The 20,871-nt window shown below is 41.7% G+C and overlaps 1 protein-coding gene across 2 annotated transcripts in view; it reads right to left on the reverse strand.

Annotated features, from left to right (window-relative positions):
• The window catches only part of LOC139584344 (alpha-1,3-mannosyl-glycoprotein 4-beta-N-acetylglucosaminyltransferase C-like), a 179,686-nt gene extending 162,833 nt beyond the window's left edge, over positions 1-16,853 (reverse strand). The window contains exon 1 of one of the 2 annotated variants that reach the window (XM_071416059.1): positions 16,519-16,853. The gene's annotated coding sequence lies outside the window, so the exon portion shown is untranslated. Of the gene's footprint in view, positions 1-1,807; positions 2,031-16,518 lie in introns of those variants that run through there. The other variant, XM_071416060.1, reaches the window with a different exon arrangement.
• Positions 16,854-20,871: the final 4,018 nt, after the last annotated feature.

Consider the following 20,871-nt stretch of genomic DNA (forward strand, 5'->3'; position numbering starts at 1 on the left):
GGGATCCATAATAAATACAAATACGTACAAACACAGAACAGAGGAGCTGCTGACCCGGTCTGAACCAGTTCTCTGTGATTTATGGTTTATGGTCCCAAGGCAGACACACTTTTGTTCTTGAGGGTCATAAATCTCCTGCACCTCCAAGCAGATCAGCTGACTATCCTTGGCAGGCCAGCAGACACCCCTACGCTTCGCTTAGTCCCATCTTCAGACTACTGTACAGTAGGCTATACCTCTCAACACACACACACATATAGTAAGTAGCACGCACGCACACACACACACACACACACACACACACACACACACACACACACACACACACACACACACACACACACACACACACACACACACACACACACACACACACACACACACACACACACAGAAACCACTGCTATATTTAGCCCCATCCATAAGAGCTGTACATTACACCTCTTAACACAAAGAAGCAGAATCCTCCTCAAACAAACCCCAGTGCAGGCATGGTAGTAAATCACAATGAGTAGACAGACAATAGTATGCGATAACGACAAGCAGAGCACCATTCATTCCAGCATTTAAAACATTCTAACAGTGCTTCTATGGTTTACCTGTGTGTGCTCTGCACAGCTCCAGTCTCAATGTAATATTCCAATTCAATTATTGAATTTACTCATGAAGCGGAGAATTTACATTGAATTGAAGTCGAATTTGAACTATCTTCAAATTCAAAAATATCTTCAAATATAATATAACTATATTATATTATATGGAAATGGAATTGAATTGGAATTAGACTGTTTGAACTGTTTGAATTGGAATTGAAAAAATCTTTGGAATTAAATTGAAATTTTATATTTGTACATTTTCCAGTGAATGGAATTAATGCACTTAGTATCAATGGACTGCAGGATTTATTTTAAATAATTTATATGACTTATATTTCCAGTATAGCAGTATGCTGTAGCAAGGCTGTCTGAACAGTGACATGATTAGCCTGAAAGCCCAAGGGAAATGAATTTGAATTTGTGGAATTGTTGGGGATAATATTTAATTGGGAATTTAATTATTGGAATATACCTAACATTGAATTTGAAAGGAATTTAATTATATCTGAATTCAAAGACTGACCTGGGATGTTATTTGAATTAAATGGAATTGACAGGGAGAGGGAATTGAATTAGAATTGCACTGTAGACTGATGCCTTGAGCACACTATAACGTTATGTATCCATGACTCATTCTGTAATACAAGACTGTGGCACTGTGTGCACCTACATTGGCTGTTTTGTAGGTGGAGGCTATAGCTGTGTGTGTGTGGGGGGGGGGGGGGGGGGGGGTTGGAGTGACATGCACCTTCTCCTTCCAAAAAGACTAAACAGCATGTTGAATACAATGATTTGGATGACAAATTTAACCACCTGAAATTAGTTACTTCCACCAGACCACAGACATTTTGATGGACCCTTTGTACACAAGACATGAGACAACTCACTGTCACAGAGAGGAGTGCAGGGAGGGAGTGAGGAAGACAGAGAGAGGGGAGGCAGGGAAAAGAATGACAGACAGTGACAGCAAGAAATGAGACAGAGGGGGAGGCAGGAAGGAGAGTGACAGAGGATTGAGAGAAAGATGCAGAGAGAGAGAGAGAGAGAGATCTGCCTCTATGTCTACCTCTAACAACGACATAAAACAGCATGCTGAGGGGAGAGATCGTGATCATCTGAAGTCGCTGGTAACAGAGAGAGGATACAGGATGCTCAAGCTTTACACAGCAAACCATGAAATATCACAGCTACAGGCATTTACACTCACTCACCTGCCGGCTGTATTGCTGTACGTTTAAGAAGTGTCTCTCTCTGCTCTGTCTCCTGTCTGTTGTCAGTGTGAGGAGCGTGAGGGAGTTCTGCCGATGCTTTGTGCTGCACGCTGTCACCAGTCTAAATAATCTCCATGACTCACACAAGAGCAGATCATTGGCTCTTCAAAACAGTGGCGTAAACACTCATAATGGCAATCGGTAGCCGCGCTCTCTTTCTCTCCCTCTCTCGCTCTTTCGCAACCACCCCTCTCTCTTTCTCTCCCTCTCTTTCGTAACCCCCCCTCCCTCCCTCCCTCCTTCACACAGCACAACTCCTCACCAAGGTGTCACTAACTGTTTCTGCGCACCCTGCTTCTCTTTGGCTCTCTCTTCCTCTCCCATCTCCGCTCTCCAGATTGTACGTCTTAAAGAAAGGGAGGTGTTGGGAAAAGCTAATTATAGTTAAGGGTCGCAGCAGCGGGACAGGCTTCGTGAATAATACATGAGCTCAATATTAAGAGGTGAATGACTACCTGGAGAAAACATAGGCACTAGGGGATGACAGGAACCCAATTACATTCACTTAGCTAGGAACATCCTGTTGTAATTATGTACTGTACATGATGGAGGATGGAAGAGGCTGAGGTAAAAGAGTCACTGTGGCTTTTGAGTCTGTAAAATGAGAAATTCAAATTAAGATCGCAGAGCCATAGAAGAACATCTCTTAGCCTTACAGAGAAGAAAAACGTCAGATAGCTTACATTAGAGCAATGAGTGTAAATACGAGTCTTTACATTGGTTCATATAAAGTGCATCGCCTACAGGCAGATTGCCTGGCAACCCAAACTCCTTGCTCCGGCCAAACGCTACGCCAATGGAAATCCATTCTCGACCATCTGATTGGTCCCAGGAACCGATGGGTTGGGCCAGAGCCAGAACACACGTGGGTAAAGCGGTGGTTAGAAAACTTGTCATTGGCTTTGATAATGTGATTGGTTAGAGATGATCCAATCACTGATGACATTGTTTTGTACAACACCCATCATTTTGACGTCACCACAAATGACTTCAATGATGGCAGTCTCAGACTGAAGTATGTAGCAAACGATAGAGCTGCGGAAGAATTCAGTTTGTCATCAGGCAAATAAGATACTCAAGAAAGGATAAAATATTGTAAATGTAATTTAAAAAATAAATGTATCTCTATTAAATATATTGATTGGTCATTTGTCTGGTGTCAATAAGTCAGCAGTGTTGTTTTATTTCATTATGGATCTGTTGTAGGCTATTGGAGTATCTATCCATAGGACCACTTTAAGCCGTACACTCCACAGAGTTGGGCTTTACGGAAGAGTGGCCAGAAAAAAAACCATTGCTTTTTGGCGAACACGTTTGGTGTTCGCCAAAAGGCATGTGGGAGACTCCCCAAACATATGGAAGAAGGTACTCTGGTCAGATGAGACTAAAATTTAGCTTTTTGGCCATCAAGGAAAACACTGTCTGGCGCAAGCCCAACACCTCTCATCACCCCAGGAATACCATCCCCACAGTGAAGCATGGTGGAGGCAGCATCATGCTGTGGGGATGTTTTCATTGGCAGGGACTGGGAAACTGGTCAGAATTGAAGGAATGATGGATGGAGCTAAATACAGGGAAATTCTGAGGCAAACCTGTTTCAGTCTTCCAGAGATTTGAGATTGGGACGGAGGTTCACCTTCCTGCAGGACAATGACACTAAGCATACTGCTAAAGCAACACTTGAGTGGTTTAAGGGGAAACATTTAAATGTCTTGGAATGGCCTAGTCAAATGGAATGGGAGGTTGGGGTTAGGGGGATGGGAGGTTGGGGGGATGGGATGGGAGGTTGGGGTTGGGGGATGGGAGGTTGGGGGGATGGGATGGGAGGTTGGGGTTGGGGGGATGGGATGGGAGGTTGGGGTTGGGGGGATGGGAGGTTGGGGTTGGGGGGATGGGGTGGGGGGTTGGGGGGATGGGAGGTTGGGGTTGGGGGGATCGGATGGGGGGTTGGGGTTGGGGGGATGGGAGGTTGGGGTTGGGGGGATGGAATGGGATGGGAGGTTGGGGTTGGGGGGATGGAATGGGATGGGAGGTTGGGGTTGGGGGGATGGGAGTTGGGGTTGGGGGGATGGAATGGGATGGGAGGTTGGGGTTGGGGGGATGGGATGGGAGTTGGGGTTGGGGGGATGGGATGGGATGGGATGGGAGGTTGGGGTTGGGGGGATGGGAGGTTGGGGTTGGGGGGATGGAATGGGATGGGAGGTTGGGGTTGGGGGGATGGGAGGTTGGGGTTGGGGGGATGGGATGGGAGGTTGGGGTTGGGGGATGGGAGGTTGGGGTTGGGGGGATGGAATGGGATGGGAGGTTGGGGTTGGGGGGATGGAATGGGATGGGAGGTTGGGGTTGGGGGGATGGGAGGTTGGGGTTGGGGGGATGGAATGGGATGGGAGGTTGGGGTTGGGGGGATGGGAGGTTGGGGTTGGGGGGATGGGAGTTGGGGTTGGGGGGATGGAATGGGATGGGAGGTTGGGGTTGGGGGGATGGGATGGGATGGGAGGTTGGGGTTGGGGGGATGGGAGGTTGGGGTTGGGGGGATGGAATGGGATGGGAGATTGGGGTTGGGGGGATGGAATGGGATGGGAGGTTGGGGTTGGGGGGATGGGGTGTGGGGTTGGGGGGATGGGAGTTGGGGTTGGGGGGATGGAATGGGATGGGGGGTTGGGGTTGGGGGGATGGGAGGTTGGGGTTGGGGGGATGGGAGGTTGGGGTTGGGGGGATGGAATGGGATGGGAGGTTGGGGTTGGGGGGATGGGAGGTTGGGGTTGGGGGGATGGAATGGGATGGGAGGTTGGGGTTGGGGGGATGGGAGGTTGGGGTTGGGGGGATGGGATGGGAGGTTGGGGTTGGGGGGATGGGAGGTTGGGGTTGGGGGGATGGGATGGGATGGGAGGTTGGGGTTGTTTTGTGTTTTGTTTTCTTTTCCTGTTCATACTGAATTTATTATTATTTAAACTTTAAAATATGATCAACATTATCAATACTTTGTAATTATGCACCTTTTGTAATGTTTATTTTTTTTATTATCTTCTTGTGGTCTTCTTCTTCTGAGTGGCAGCCCACAGGTACAATGTATGAAATAAGGAAAAGAAAAATGGAATACAATATGAAATTCTATTCATTAAAATATTGTACCTTTAACCCCCCCCCCCCCCCCCCCCCATCCCCATTAAAAAATTCAACACAGTCTCTGACTGTAGGGTACAATAGAGCTGCGGAAGAATTCAGTTTGTCATCAGGCAAATAAGATATTCAAGAAAAGGAAAAACATTGTAAATGTAATTAAAAAAATAAATGTGTCTCTATGAAATATATTGATTGGTCATTTGTCTGGTCTCAATAAGTCAGCAGTCTTGTTTATAGCATTATGGATCTATTGTAGGATATAATTACCCTCTGTGATGCATACAAGACTTTGGTAAAGACCTGACATCAATAAAAGAAAAAGCCTTGAAAGAAGCAACATAAAACAGTTCCTCCAATATCCAATTCACTTTTACGCCTCTGTCTCAGAGGAGAAAATAATTGGGTAGAAATAATTGTTTCCCTGACAGCTACTGCTGGAGTGCTCTAGGGTAGCATAGCCTTGCCTTGAATTAACTAGCCATGCAAATCTCATGCATGGCGTGTCAATGCTATAGTAATTATTTCCCTGAGGTGTAAACGTCAGTGGCAAGAGAAGTGTATGCATTTCATGTCATTAATGTATTTAATAATTATCGTGACTACCTATCAGGCCTGGGTTCAAGTACTATTTCAAATATCTCAATTACTTTCACATACATTCCAAAGTAAGTATTTAGATAACTTTTATTGGAAAAATCAAGTAGTTGAATAATACAATGTATTTGAAAATACACTTGGAAAGTATTTGAAAATACTCACATACATACGCCATACATTTAACCCAGGTATTTGAAAATAATATTTAAAATACGTTTTTGAAAATAATTTAAAATATAATTTGGAAGACTGTTTTATACTTTTCTTTTACAAATAACCATGCAAACATTCCAATAAAAGTACTTGTTTTGGGGCTGTGTACTTGAAAATACTAAAATACACAGAAAAAGTATTTAAAATAACAAATACTCAAATACAGATGTATTTAAATGCAGGTCTGCTACCTATATGAAAACGTGGAGCGAGCTTGCTATTAGATCAGGTAGCCTATTTTTTATATGTTCCATGTCAACTAGAGCTGGGACAATAAACCAAAAATGATTGACACCGAACAAACCGACGACTTATCGTGGACATTTTGTTGATATAATTAATTACGATAAATCACCTACAGCATAGGGCCTTACTTGAGAAATGAGAAGTTTGTTTGCTGATTGGGGTTGGGGGGATGGGATGGGAGTTCGGGGTTGATGAATAAAACAAATATGGATTCAATATGAAATTATATGAATTTAAATATTGTACCTGTAACCCCGCATGACAGAAATGTAGGATTCAAATAGCTTTTTTTGCAAAAAAATATATGCCTACTATGCTTATCATGTAATTAGATCACACTCAATAGGGACAATCAAGTGCATGACAGCAATTTAGACATGAATGTATGAAGCAGCTGTTTGGCTTGCAGTCATTTCCAGGTCAGATGAGCATGGGGTTTGGGCACCTGCGTTGTCTGAAATCCCTGGTAATAAATTAGTGATGACAATTCGCAGCTCCGGTAGCAGGTGCAACATTCCTCCTGTTTTGAATGGACTTTCCCAAGGCACCTTGTACTACTGTTGACTGTTGTGATAATGCGTTGTGATAATTGAACTCTTTGAGTTCAAACTTGTAATTGTGTACAAGTTATTGGGAAAATAATTTACCTGAAGTCGTTAGAGGCACTATTTTTCACAAAGAAGTGCAATAGTAGATCTTATCTGTATTGCGTGGCACTATAGCTCAGGGGGTGTGTCCAAAACATATTTTGGGGTATTTTCACGAGGGGTATAATAACACAATACTTGGCAGTGGAGTAAAGAAATGCTGTGATATGAAGAGACACATCTATTTTAAAAACTTGAGTGAGAGAGCAACAATTACGGTTCCTACCTTCTGGTCTGCATCTGTCACGTCAAGCTCTGTGCCCTTGGCCTGATGATCAAAGCCTCCACTGTAGTGTCATAAACAGCTGGCGTGAAAGGGGGAGGGGGGTTGATGCCTTCATAAATAAGCTATTTCAACTATCCTCCCCATACACATGCACACACACACCCATGCACACACACACACACACACACACACACACACACACACACACACACACACACACACACACACACACACACACACACACACACACACACACACACACACACACACACACACACACACACACACACACACACACACACACACACACACACCACCCGTAACAAACACATGAAGAGTTTAGGTCTTTGTTCTTTGTTTCCACTGTCATTGACGTATATTTAATGGAGGATTCTGTGTCTTCTCGTCTTTGATTCCTTTGGCACTTTCATGCTGCTTACAAGCACCACATTACCCCTCATTATCATCTCCACCATGCTCACTCCACTGCAGACTGGTTCTTTGACTACTGGTTCCTCAAAGATCCCTCTGAGGAGCCATGAGCATTAATTGCAATCTCCACCATCGTCTCAATGGTACACAGTTCCATTATATAATCCATAGCCTCTCTCCATTGCTGTGTGCTATTGTTTGTGTTGAATATTATTCATCCCTCACTGTGGACCGTTTACTTTAGCTGCTTGCAAATGGCAGTGTATTCCCTACATAGTGCACTATACTTTTGACCAGAGCTCCAGGGGCGCTCGGCAATGGTGACCCTGGCTGTGACCCCACTCTCTGCGGGTGTCTCAGGGGGAGTTGGGATATGGTGACCCTGGCTGTGACCCCACTCCCTGCGGGTGTCTCAGGGGGAGTTGGGATATGGTGACCCTGGCTGTGACCCCACTCCCTGCGGGTGTCTCAGGGGGAGTTGGGATATGGTGACCCTGGCTGTGACCCCACTCCCTGCGGGTGTCTCAGGGGGAGTTGGGATATGCAAGAAACACATTTCCATTCCATTATTATTATTATCTTTCACTATACTACTGCCAAGTCCTTTCATGTATCTGCCAATATCCTCCCCCCTGAAGGCTGTATGACATAATGCCTCAATAACACAGTGTCTTTTGTAGTATAAACGCTACGGGCGTAACGATACACCTATTTGTACCAAACCGTTCAGTACAGAGAACTCGGTTTGGTCCGCACTGCGAACACGAATGAATACATTAAAAAAAAACGATTTTTCAGGCTATTCTGTTAAAACAACTATGTGCAAATTGTAATCCAAATTCAAATCTTAATTGCGGCATTTCAAACTATCCATTTGTGAGGCACAGCCGGGAACTAGTTCTGTACGATGGCGAGTGTTGGGGCCAATAAACCAGGAGGATCCTCCATCATCGTTTAAATCTCCAGTTTGGGAAAATGTTAGCTTCCAAGTAGAGTACAACGGCGATGGACAGAGAGCTGTGTATAAAACGTTAACATATGTCGCCACTGCTCATCGAGAATAGCCTATGTAGCTGCCAACACCTCAAACATTTTGATACATTTACACCAAAATCACCCCAATATTCCTACCACCGGAGCCAGACAGAAATGCAAAGAAACAACAACACAACTTCACTTCCCCTCTGCATTCAAGCAGCTCTTCACAGCTGATTCTGACCAGGCTAAAGAAATTCCAAGCGCGATTAGTGTTTATAGCCGTGGATATGCGCCTATTCTCGGTGGTTGTGAATAGAGGGTTTTAGCACCTTGTGAAAGTGGTTGAGCCACGTTACGAACTTCCCTCTCACACCAATTTCAGCAAACAGGTTGTACCTGCTCAATATAAGCAAGCCAAAGCCAAAGTTTTCAATGAATTGGCCAATGTACCCTGTGGTGCGCTTACTGCAGATGATGGCCCTCCAGGGATTCAGAGAGCTACTTAACAGTGACCCATCACATTACCCCGGAGTGGGAGATGAAAAGTACTGTGCTATAGACACACCGCCTTTATGAGAGTCACACAACTGTGAATAGTTTTCTCTTTGTTTACATATTGACTTTACACACATATTGCACTTTATTTTAGTGTGGTTTTTTATGAGTATTTTGTGTTTTCACAATCAGGAATACCAACGCTTTGTATTTTCTTAAATAAACCAAAATGAACTCCAGTAACTGTTGGCATTTCATTTTACTGCTGTACCGAAAGCGAACCGAACTGTGACCCCAAAACCGCAATACATAATTTAACCGTGGGCTTGGTGAATTGTTACACCCCTAATAAACGCATCAAAATCAAGATTCAGATTACAGTTCATACAACCTGGATGTTAGAAGACAGCGAAGGTACTTTTCTCTTCAGGGATGGAAGTGCATTTTGGTCCTGCAGACCCCTCTGGACATAACTGATAGATATGCAACATATGCATTTAAAAGGGAAATTATTTTATCAGGTTTGAAGTTATAGTTACTGTATAGCCTACAAGTTGCATAAATAATACACAGAAAATGTATAGTACTACAGGTTAATTGGTAAGTCAATCCAAAGTGCATAAATGTATGCACATAATGGGAATTATTATGACATTTTGAAACTACTCATCTAAGATACTATATTTAGCCCCATGTGACGGTAGGGGAGAGTGGGGTAAGTTGAGCCTTTTTTAAATTCCGCATCACTCCGTCAAGGGAAATATAGTATCCTCTCTAACAAAGATATCTTCATGTATTTCAGGATGTTGTGTTTCCCTATAAATCATCAGAATTCATGTAAACATAACAGTTTTGAAAACATAGCTGTCCAAAAAAAGTGGTCTCCTGGCACAACTCACAACTTGTGAGGTAAGTTGAGCTGCAGGACAGGGTAAGTTAAGCCGCATACACATTTCTGTACTGAATTAAATATTACCACAAACTTTTTAAAACCAAGTCTATCTTTCTTTCCCAAACACAATTCAACACAATCACAATAGTTTTATTGTCTTTTAATCATTTTAAGTATATTTTAACACAAGCTTAACACCTAACAAACAATGTACTTTTTGTAACACCTTTAAAGAGTGACTGCCTTTAAAAAGCAACAAATCCCTTTGAAAATGTCCTATGTGGTATTGATTCGAGTCAGAAACAGTTATTCTAGTGTCAAAATGTACTACAAAGGGTAAATAGCATAACTTGGGTCATAAAGTCAGTCTGGTCTAAAACTGAGTTTGGAACATCCGTGTGTCACAACGGGTAAATGAAGGTTGGGTTTTTATTTGACAATGACCATTTGCCCACTAACATGAACAGCTGTGGTGATTGCTCTCTATCAAATAGCATAGAGAGTTAGACAGACGTGCCCAGCAGGTCCAACTTTATTTACTTGAGAAATACTGAACCAAACAACTTACAGTAGGTTAATATAACCAAAACATCCTCGGAAAAACGTCAAAATGTATTACAGATTTCATGAGTTATCTTAGATTCATTCTGGGGATTTTGAGGAAGTGAAATAGACTTCCACGTCTACAGCGTATCATGGGGTACAAACATCATTAACGAAATGTGGAATCAGTCAGGAAATACACATCCAAGGCTGAAATATTGTTTTTCGAATGAGCAACAGAAAAACACATGCCAATCAGAATGTTCAGTGGCTCTTTAACATAGGCCAGGCCCTGTTGCTACCTCATATCCCAGCGATAATGCCTTGCATTGTGCCTGGGAAGAAAACACTTAAATTTGCTCAACTTGCCATTGGCTCAACCATTGGTTCAACTTACCCCATGGCCATTGGCTCAACTTTCCCCAAGGCAAACATTTAGTCTATATTAGCCCACACAGTTACAAGGCACTATCATGCTAGGTTTAGGACCTCATATTGAAGCTTCTAGAGACCCCAACTGATGTATAGAACAATCTTAAAATTATCTCTAACACAATAAATTCATTTGACTTGGTGAAAATCAGTTTTTTGGACCTTACTTCACACTTTTTCCATGTGGTTTGTTCCTTCACAAACTCAATGAAAGGAAGATCTCTTCCTAAACATTTGGTCAAATAATTCATTTCGTGTATGGTTTCCCAGAAAAGTACTATTTTGGCTCAAATGAACCCCCTCTCCCCCAATGTAAGGTGAGAACTTAGCTATAACTGCTATAACTGCTTTATTATTTTTTTTATTTAACCTTTATTTAAGTGCTTCAAAAGAAACACAACTGTATGAGATTATAACAGCAGTTCAACTGTTCCAAGACTACTTCAGCACGTTGTCTCTCATTGATTACATGGTTACAGAAATGGACATTGTATTGCTAATGCAGCCAGCGAGTGCGGCAGGAAACCAACTAAATGATTGACACAGCGAGATGCAGAAATGAACAATGGAAATCGGCGGGCTGCCCAAGGCAACCCACACAAACGAGTGGCTGGAGATGCTATTAAATAAAGAGTGAATCACTTAAAATGAGTGAGTGCTTGACATTTTTTGACAAATGTATTTAGCGTCTCTCCTTACAGTACCCTCTGCCATCAACGATGCCATCTGTGACTCACAGCACATTACATTATAACGATAGTTAAAGAGCACAAGCTTCAGAACATGAACTTTTCCTCATGACAATAGCAGTAAAATCAGATAAAAAAAGATAAAACTACACCTTACGGTACAGTAGGAACTGTGAAGAGACACACACACACACACACACAGACACACGCATACACACACACGATAACATATGCATTATACACACAAGTACACATGGATTTTGTGTTGTAGATACAGCATGTGGTAGTAGAATAGTGTTGTGAAATCTGTTGTGAAGTGTAATGTAATGTTTTTTATTTGTAACTGCCTTAAAGAGAAGCTGCTGCCTTGGCAGGAACTAATGGGGATCCATAATAAACCCCAGGAAGAGTAGCTGCTGCCTTGGCAGGAACTAATGGGGATCCATAATAAATACAAATACAAATCAGATCAATTCAGCATTGCCTCCCCAGTGTTCCACAAGATGCCTCTATGGTGATTTTTAACAGCAACTAATGAGAACATTTGGCCACCATGTGACTATCTCTGTGTCCTGATATTTTACATAGTATAGTTCGTTTTATTGAGAATCTTCTATTTTAGCTTCAAGTTGAAAATCTCAGACTGCCAAGTGAAAGGTGAAATGATCGGTAGAGCAAAAAGAATCAACCTGTGCCTCTCAATTCCTTGTAGACTTTGTGCTAATTCCCCAACACCAGCAGTTTGACAACCACAAGCCCTCCTATTAAATGTTCAGTGTATTAAAAAACAGACATCTAATTATCATTCTCTCAATGGGAATGTCTTGGACTAGCATGCTGTTCATTTGTCTGTCAAACGATATCAACAAACCCCCTTTTGATGTCAAACTGCAGAATAAAGGAACTTTATGGGGTGATAAACACTTGACTGTTTATGGAATGTCTCTAACACTATAGCAGCTCCCAGATAATTGCTTCTATCTGTTTTACGGGAACAAAAGAAACGTCACTTGACTCACACCTTGTTACACCTTGTGACTCAGAACTTCATTTTGAGATATCTGAAAACATGAGGCCAAGTTTGAAAATAGGGTGTAAAAGCAGGAATAAGGGCTTGAATTGAAAGGGTAATTCAAAGGGCTACCCTTTGAAAGAAAATACCATTTGTGGCAGTAACTACACAGTGGAATAAAATTGCTACCTACATGAAAAGCCGATTTGATGAAAAAGTGTTTTTTTCAATTCAAAATCTTGTATCTAGGGATGCAGCTTTGGGAGCCATCACACATCTCCACTCAAAACTAAAATCTCAAATGTTGAGTAGACACTGCAAGCAGGGCAGACAAAAGCACTGGTGGCAAAACGAGGGAGGGCATACATACAGCCGGTCCTTTTTCGATTTCTACCTCTTTTATAAACATGAAATTCAAGCCCTGCATCAGCATGATGCTTAGTGAACCAGTTAAGCACTCGACGGCCATCAGAGCTGCATCTCTGATCCCACCGAGATGGGAGCTAGATCCATGCCTAGAGTGTTAAGAGTCTTGGGCTACGATCCCAATTGGCACCCTAACCCCTATATAAAGAGGGTCCTGGTCAAAAGTAGTGCACTAAATAGAGACTATGGTGCCATTTGGGACGCATCCTTGCTTTCCACTGCTAATCTTGGCATTGGTGCTTGACTTACTGTAGTAATCCTGCTTAACATGGCAGAGTCCACACAGACACAGTCCATTCAGTCATACAGAGTCTGTCAGCAGCTGGCTCTAAGGCCTCTTTACACAGGCTGTGTGTCCCAAATTGCATAATTTCCCCTATATAGTGCACTGCTTTTGACCAGAAAGTAGTGCACTTTATGGGGAATATGGTGTCATTTGGGACGGCCGCAGCAGTGACTGGATGCACAGAAACAAGAGGTGCAGCCAGAAATCCACTTTCACCGTCACAGACAGTCTTCATTTGTCAATGATTACGCCTCACAGTCTCACATCCTTACTGTCACAGTAAGCTTGATGGCTTCCACACAGACACCGCAAGGCCGACTAGATATTCATTGGCCCTTCTGACCTTATCCTCCTCAGATAATCATAGTGGCAAGCCAACGGAAAGACATTATAAGGAAACTGCTCTTGACAATTATTTGTGGCATTTGTCTAACCTTTCACAGAAAGATGAGAAAGATACTGGAGATGCTGCCTGCCTAGTTCATCTAGATGGCCGCTCAAATTACTCACACACTGTCTATGGACCCTTTGACAGTCAACAATTAAGAATATGTAGAACAAAATGTCAGTCTTGATTTTTTGTTTAGAAACACACATTTAACATGCCGTTATGAAATTTGCTAAACTGAAAAGAGAAGAAACTGAAACCTTTAGATTTGAAGTATACATGTAATGTGAGTATACGTTCTGTTAATCAGAGGTTCTCAACCTGGGGGGTACTTGGCCTATCCACAGGGGGTACTTAGGAAGACTCAACATAGACCTGTTTGTAAAATGCAAATGAGGTGGTACCCTGGGAAGTGCAAAATGCAATTGGGAGTAGGGCTGCATAATTAATCGAATTCACATCGAAATTGCAATATTCACGTGCAATATACATATCACAAGAGATATCCATTTCGCATTATTTTGAAACGCCACGTCAATTTTTACAGTTTACTCTGTCTGCGTGTAACGTCAGTTTTTATAGTTTACTCTGTCTGCGTGTAACGTCAGTTTTTATAGTTTACTCTGTCTGCGTGTAACGTCAGTTTTTATAGTTTACTCTGTCTGCGTGTAACGTCAGTTTTTATAGTTTACTCTGTCTGCGTGTAACGTCAGTTTTTATAGTTTACTCTGTCTGCGTGTAACGTCAGTTTTTATAGTTTACTCTGTCTGCGTTTAACGTCAGTTTTTATAGTTTACTCTGTCTGCGTTTAACGTCAGTTTTTATAGTTTACTCTATCTGCGTTTAACGTCAGTTTTTATAGTTTACTCTGTCTGCGTGTAACGTAAGTTTTTATAGTTTACTCTGTCTGCGTGTAACGTCAGTTTTTATAGTTTACTCTGTCTGCGTTTAACGTCAGTTTTTATAGTTTACTCTGTCTGCGTTTAACGTCAGTTTTTATAGTTTACTCTGTTTGTCGTCTCTCTCCCTCTTTCCTCTTGCGGCTGCTTCCCATACACACAAAGCCCCGCCCCTGTCACTCAAGCAGCGAAGTTCCTCCTCCACGCTGTTAGATTCACTATATACTGAGTGTATATGACATAGGCTTCCATGATATAGACTGACCAGGTGAATCCAGGTGAAAGCTATGATCCCTTATTGATGTCCCTTGTTAAATCCACTTCAATTAGTGTAGATGAAGGGGAGGAGACAGGTTAAAGAAGGATTTAAGACATGGATTGTGTATGTGTGCCATTCAGAGGGTGCCAGGCGCACCAGTTTAAATGTGTCAAGAACTGCAACGCTGCTGGGGTTTTCACACTAAACATTTTGCCGTGTGTATCAAGAATGGTCCACCACCCAAAGGACATCCAGCCAACTTGACACAACTGTGGGAAGCATTGGAGTCAACATGGGCCAGCATCCCTGTGGAACGCTTTAGACACCTTGTAGAGTCCATGCCCCGACGAAATGAGGCTGTTCTGAGGACAAAAGGGGGTATAGCTCACTATTACGAACGTGGTCTTAATGATTTGTAATCTCAGTGTACGTTTGCATGCTGTTCTGTTAGGTCAAATGCAATCAACAGACTGTTCCAAACAAAAACGATGCTGCCTTCCACTTTGCTTCTTAATATAAATAATTTTGTTTCTAGGATTTTTTGGGGGGGGGGGGGGTACAGTAAGCAAAAAAGTTTGAGAACCACTGTTCATTTTGGAGAGTGGAAAGAAACATGAATAGTTGACTGATTACGCAATTTCAGTCTAGTAAGGAATTAGGGCTCAGACACACCAATAGTGTTTGCTGGCCGAGAGTACTAAGCACCACTGAACGCAATTTGCGAACCGAGTGCTCACCGATTTTACATGTAGAATCACCTGAAAATGTCGGCAGTCAGACAGCGGGTGGTCCCTAAAACACAGCGTGCTGAATGATCGGCAGACGAACGCTAGAATCAGTGCTATGTGTGTGAGCCTGTAAAATTCTAGTCAAGGAGCAACTAAGTATGAGTCCAGGTGAAGGGCGTGTATCAAGGACCTTAGAAAATCTTCCATTTAACGATGTTGTTATAAATTGTTATAAATTCTCGTGTTTATCATTGACTGACACTACACCTAACCGAACTGTTTATGTAGGAGATTAATAATAATAGGCTACGAGACAGTATTAGGACACAATTATAACAGAAAACATATTGTGTAATGTAATACTTGTGATACTGCTGTATTAAAGGTTTTAATGATCTGTTATTGATTTTTGGTATGTGAATTCAGATGAAGTCATTTAGTTAACCTTACTCAGTGTGTCTTAGTAAAAAATATAGTTTCATCACGATGCAACACCCGTCACAGTGACCCCTGATGATGAGCCACACGCAGTCTCCAGCCAACAGAAACCAGAGCTGCTGCTGCACAGTAATGAGTAGCTGCTTGGCCACAGGCCCCTTAGATGAGCCATGGTGCTGTCACTCTCACCACCCCAGGACACAAGCTGTTCTACAGAATTAGGAAAACCACAGCAACTACTACTAGCTACTACTATGAACTACTATTTAGATATGACGACTACAGCAATGGATGTGTTTTGTTTTGTGTTACATGTGTGCCCTCTGCAGTTTATTCAACAATAATAGCCTATCTCAAAGTTTGACACCTGTCAATCTAACATTGTTGAAGTAGGTTGCTTCGTTTTGGAATCTAACTGTATTTATCCACTAAAGTGAAGGTTATTATAGGCTAACCTACTGCCACTGTATTTACAGTAGATGTGGGCTATACCTCAGGATAACCTTAAAAGCACGGGTAAGAAGCTAAGTTTGTAGTATTTGTGTGTAGGCTAACATACTTTATGTGTAGACCAGTGAAATAACGTCTTACATTCTTGCTTGGGCTATTTATCTACAGTAAGGCTGCACATCCACAACATTGCCAATCTTAAAAACATTGCAAATATTACTGAATACGAAATATGTAAAATAGGTTACTCACGTCAAAACATAATGTCGTCGTTTCTGAAAACGCATCTAATGAAACCGTCGAGTGCTCGCTTTACGGTAGCCCTACAACTCTGCTACAGTCAGTCTTCAGCTCGTGAATTCTTTGCTGCCGTAGAAGCGCCGATCGACCTGTCCCGAGTGTCTAAGGGTTCTCTTCCCTCTAAGAAGAAGGAATTCTAGAAATATACAATATATGAAACCGTAATACAACAGTTGCATCACTACGTGTATGGAGGTGCTGCGTATTGTCTCGCTCTCCTCCCTTCGACTGCGAGGAGACTGAAGGCAGCGCATGGACCAGTGATGCTTAACGCGCCCAGATTGGAGAATATGGTAACTGTCTATCTCATCCTATGTTGCTAACAGTTTCCATAAACCACCTGTGTAAACTATAAAGCATTATGAATACGTTTACAGCGACTATTATATTGAACATATTACAAGGCTTGCTTACTTTAATTATCTTTTTCAAAAAACATTTTAATTAATAAATAATTGATAAATTATGTATTAAGTAATTAATACATTTAGGCCTATTCGTTTAAAAAAAAAAAGTATATTGTGTGCCAACAATGAGTCATTTTGCATTCCAACATTGTAAACCTTGTTGCATGATGAGAGGCTTGGGGACTTTAATTATACAGGGAAACATACATTAAAGATTTAATTCCAGACATTTGTATTTGAATTTGTATTTATTAGGGATCCCTATTAGCAGCAGCTACTCTTCCTGGGGTCCAAACACATTAAGGCTCTTACATAACATATAAAACATTATTACACCACTACATATCTAAAATACAACATGTATAATACCACCATACAACAATATTACAATGTACGTGTGTGTATAGTGTGTGTGTTATCATGTGTGTGTGTATGCATGTTGTCTGTGCCTATGTTTATGTTGCTTCACAGTCCCTGCTGTTCCATAAGGTGTATTTTTACCAGTTTTTTAAATCTGACTCTATTGCTTGTATCAGTTACCTGATGTGGAATAGAGTTCCGTCTAGTCATGGCTCTATGTAGTACTGTGCGCCTCCCAAGGTTTGTTCTGGACCTGGGGATTGTGAAGTGACCTCTGGTGACATGTCTTGTGGGGTATGCATTGGTGTCCGAGCTATGTGCTAGTAGTTTAAACAGACAGCTCGGCATTCACAAGCTGTCTGTAAGAATTTGTTCTTAACTGACTTGCCTAGTTAAATAAAGGTCAAATATATATTTATTTATTTTTTATAAAAAATTCAGCTTGTCAAAACTTCTTACAAAAACTTTGAGCCAGGAGAGATTGACATGCATATCATTCATTTTAGCTCCCCGTGTACTTTTAAGGGCCAGCCGTGCTACCCTGTTCCGAGCCTATTGTAATTTTCCTAAGTCCCTCTTTGTGGCACCTGACCACACGACTGAACAATAGTCCAGGTGAGACAAAACTAGGGCCTGTAGGACCTGCCTTGTTGATAGTGGTGTTAAGAAGGCAGAGCAGCACTTTATTATGGATAGACTTCTCCTCAACTTAGCTACTGTTGTATCAATATGTTTTGACCATGACAGTTTACAATCCAGGGTTACTCCAAGCAGTTTAGGCACCTCAACTTGCTCAATTTCCAAATTATTCATTAGAAGATTTACTTGAGGTTTAGGGTTTAGTGAATGATTTGTCCCAAATGCAATGCTTTTAGTTTGAGAAATATTTAGGTCTAAATTATTCCTTGCCACCCACTCTGAAACTAACTGCATCTCTTTGTTAAGGGTTGCAGTCATTTCAGTTGCTGTAGTAGCTGACATGGATAGTGTTGAGTCATCCGCATACATAGACACACTGGCTTTACTCAAAGCCAGTTGCATGTCATTAGTAAAGATTGAAAAAAGTAAGGGGCCTAGACAGCTGCCCTGGGGAATTCCTGATTCTGACCTGGATTATGTTGGAAAGGCTTCCATTAAAGCACACACTCTGTGTTCTGTTAGACAGGTAACTCTTTATCCACAATATAGCAGGGGGTCTAAAGCCATAACACATATGTTTTTCTAGCAGCAGACAACAGGTCAAGCCAGAGCTGGCCCTGGGTCTAAGGTAAGGTTGCTGTCTCCCTGGGCACATGTTATTCAACACCTGGTTGCATGCGCTTTCTTCTCACATTTATGCACACATCAAATATATATAATTTTTTTACCTTTATTTAACTATGCAAGTCAGTTAAAGAACAAATTCTTATTTTCAATGACGGCCTAGGAACAGTGGGTTAACTGGCTTGTTCAGGGGCGGAATGACAGATTTTACCTTGTCAGCTCAGGGATTAAATCTTGCAACCTTTCAGTTACTAGTCCAACGTTCTAACCACTAGGTTACCTGCCGCCACTATGATCGATATTGTCAAAAGCCACACCAAAATCTACCAAACAGCCCCACAAAATTTTGGTCATCAATTTCTCTCCGCCAATCATCAGTAATTTGTGTAAGTGCTGTGCTTGTTGAATGCCCTTCCCTATAAGCGTGCTGTAAAATTGCATTGTATCTGGTCAAACACAATTTTCCCCAAAAGTTTACTTAGGGTTGGTAACAGGCTGATTGGTTGGCTATTTGAGCCAGTAAAGGGGGGTTTACTATTCTTAGGTAATGGAATGACGTTTGCTTCCCTCCAGGCCTGAGGGCACACACTTTCTAGTGGGCTTAAATTCAAGACGTGGCAAAATCATCAGCTATTATCCTCAGTAATTTTCCATCCAAGTTGTCAGACCCTGGTGGCTTGTCATTGTTGATAGACATCAATCAATTTTCACCTCTTCCACACTCACTTTATGGAATTCAAAAGTACAATGCTTGCCTTTCATAATTTGGTCAGATATAATTGGATGTGTAGTGTCAGCATTTGTTACTGGCATGTAATGCCTAAATTTGCTAATCTTGCCAAAGAAAAAATAATTAAAGTAGTTATTAGTGGGTTTTGTGCTGAATGAGCCATCTGATTCAATGAATGTTGGAACCGAGTTTTTCTTTTTGGCCAAAATGTAATTTAAGGTGCTCCAAAGCTTTTAACTGACATTCTTTATAGAATTTATTTTTGTTTCATAATGTAGTTTCTTCTTCTTTTTACTTAGTTTAGTCACATGATTTCTCAATTTGCAGTACGTTTGCCAATCAGTTGCCATACCTTTTGCCTCATCCCTCTCAACCACATCCTTTTTCAATTCCTCATTAATCCGAAGGGGATTTAACAGTTTTTACAGTTATTTTCTTAATGGGTGCATGCTTATTAGTAATTGGAATAAGCAATTTCATAAATGTGTCAAGTGTAGCATCTGGTTGCTCCTTATTACACACCACAGACCAGTAAATATGATTTACATCATCAACATAAGAATTACTACAACACTTCTTGTATGACTTCTTATACACTATATGAGGCCCAGCCTTCGGAACTTTGGTTTTCCTAGATATGGCTATTATATTGTGATCACTACATCCTATGGATTTGGATACTGCTTTAAAGCACATTTCTGCAGCATTAGTAAAGATGTGATCAATACATGTTGATGATTTTGACTTCATTATTCAGCCCCCCCTAACCCCCACAATGAATTTAAGAACATTTCACTGCTTCTTCATCATACCCAAAACACTGTACCTTATAAAGTATACTATTTCTTGCACATTGTATGAGCCATGGGAGGATGAACTGCACCTCTATTCTCCTCAGATGAGTCAGATGTGAAACAGATTTGCCCCTGTGGGCTCAGTTTGTTCCTGTGTCAGCCACAGTGCTCTCAGTCTCAGGTCAGGTCTGTCCAAGAGCACAGAGGTCGGTGAGAAATCACCATGAGCCAGTCAGACAATTAGTGGTGTGACACATCCTGCCACATCAGACCGCCAACCACCCCCTGATGAATCACAGGGGCCTGACCAAAAATAGCCACTAAAGCCATCGCAACAGCCGGCATCATGGAATGCCTTATGCCTCCCAAATTCTCTTTATAATGCACTAGTTTTGACCAGGGCCCTTATATAGGGAAATGGTGCTATTTAGCACACAAACCCTGTGTCATCCAGGTTACGGACCACTTTTACATCCTACATCCTGGTTTCCTGTCGACAAAACAAAATACGATAGACAAGGTGGGATCATTTTGTGTCTGTAAAATTAATTATGTGAGAAATATCGGTGGAAGCGCTTTTATGCGCAAATATTGATATAATATCCATCATATTGAAGTGAACTTAGAGTCATGCAATGACATGTTGTTTGGTCCTCCTACTACGACTCGGGAAACTATGCAGTTTATTAGGCTACAGATGAAATAAGTTATGATAAACTTCACAGGTGGTGAAAGTGCAAGGTGATGAGCT

The sequence above is a fragment of the Salvelinus alpinus genome, chromosome 9 (assembly GCF_045679555.1).
Source record: "Salvelinus alpinus chromosome 9, SLU_Salpinus.1, whole genome shotgun sequence".
Lineage (NCBI taxonomy): Eukaryota > Metazoa > Chordata > Actinopteri > Salmoniformes > Salmonidae > Salvelinus > Salvelinus alpinus.